The sequence below is a fragment of the Hippoglossus hippoglossus genome, chromosome 23 (assembly GCF_009819705.1).
Source record: "Hippoglossus hippoglossus isolate fHipHip1 chromosome 23, fHipHip1.pri, whole genome shotgun sequence".
NCBI classification, from domain to species: Eukaryota; Metazoa; Chordata; class Actinopteri; order Pleuronectiformes; family Pleuronectidae; genus Hippoglossus; species Hippoglossus hippoglossus.
In genome coordinates, this window is record NC_047173.1 from 8,589,263 (window position 1) to 8,591,071 (window position 1,809).

A 1,809-nucleotide genomic window follows, 5' to 3' on the forward strand; every position below is an offset into this window, starting at 1 on the left:
TGTTCGCATGTCCCATGGTGTGTGTATGTTTGTGCATGACTGTAAGCAGGAGTTTGTGTGCAAGACAGTGTGTGTGTGTGTGTGTGTGTGTGTTTGCGTGCCTTGTGTCTCTGGCTGTGTGTGCATGTGCGTGTATGCGTGTGAGAGCGATGTATGTGCTGAATTAAACAAGGTCACTCAGTGCAAGGCTGACTGCAGACACACACACACACACATAGACCCACTGCCCCACCAAAGGAAGACAGACTCTCTCCATGTGTACAGCCTCGAAAAAGAGATTAAAAAAACACATCATGAAAATTTTAATTTGAAGTGACATCCTGAAACACATTTACTGGATGATAACGACAAAAACTATTATTGTGGTTTCCAAGCTTTTTGGTGTTTTAGTCCCAGAGACTCTTTTGAGGAATCGTTCCAACATTTTGGAGAAATACATTTATTTTATTTCTGGCCAAAGGTTAAATAAGATACGCAGCCTCCAGCCAAACCAAAAAAATCAAAGTACACGTCAAATAAATGTTCCCATAGATGTTCCCTGCCCATTTCAGGTAGTTCTTAAAAGGCGACCAATTTCAAACGTCCCGTTACCTTGAATCAAATTGTGGATTTCTCTGGGTTTGAACATTGTTGACAAGTCAACAGAATATAAAACATAGGTCCTGTTATTTTTGGACATTAATGAAGAATTGTTACATATTATGTCTTTATCATTAATGACATGTGAGATTGACTCCCAATCGGGTGTAATGGGTCCTAAAGCTGTGGCTCCTAATGCTGTCACCAATACAAGATGGCCTCCCCTGTACCCGGAATAATTTGGCTTCATTTTCTCATTTTAGTCATTGCTTTGCCCCCATGGTCACTTGTGGTACTGCAATGAAAGAAAATCCACTGTGGTTCAAAAAGCATTTTCTCCATATCGCACCATTATAAAACCACCTATAAGAAAGCTATTTGTTCCAAGATTCTTTAAAGTTAAATAAAACGTTCCCACAGACACCAAAAGCTATTTCAATGTGATTGATATCCAGCGGCAGGTTTAGGTGGTCATGGGCCCATAGAACCTTACACTTCATCATCAGCCTTTACTTTAAGTAGCAACATGGCTAAGGCCTTAACAGTGCATCTGTGAACTGGTAACAGGTAGATCATCTGCAGCTGCACAGATCCACCCTGTTTTACTGAGGCAAAATCACCACACTAACGCAACCGCTGTGCAAAACTCAAATAAAGCAAAGCCATAAAAACCCAATTAAAACAGCAGGAGGACATAATAACAGCAATAATACAACATCAGCACAAACATCAATACATATTCCCGCCTTTGGACGTTTCCCCCCCTTGTCTTGACAGACATGGCCAATGGACGTCACAGAGACACTTGATTCAGTCTTTTGTGGACCAGTGTTTTGTGGACAGTTTCCTGTCTATTTTTAACTAGTTCCAGTTTTGAAGAACGCTCCGTGCTGGCATTAGTATGTATCATGGGGAGAACCCATTCCATTCTGTCGTGGATCCAGATCAGGGGACAAATCCAGTATTTCTTTTACATTGCGAGATGGGAGTTTTTTCAACATTTTCGATGAGTTCTCAGAGAATAATTTGTGGATCTTGAAAAAATCGGACATGTTTCGGGGACTGATTTTTATTGTGTGTAGATCCAAATAGAAATCTGGATCTAGAGAATTTAAATGTGGTTTCACAAGGGGACTGTTTGGCCTTGTGCGTAGGTATGCAATCTACTGAGTGCCATTCTCGTTACTAATTATTAAATATGAACATACAACAGGCTTCAATGTGTTTTCA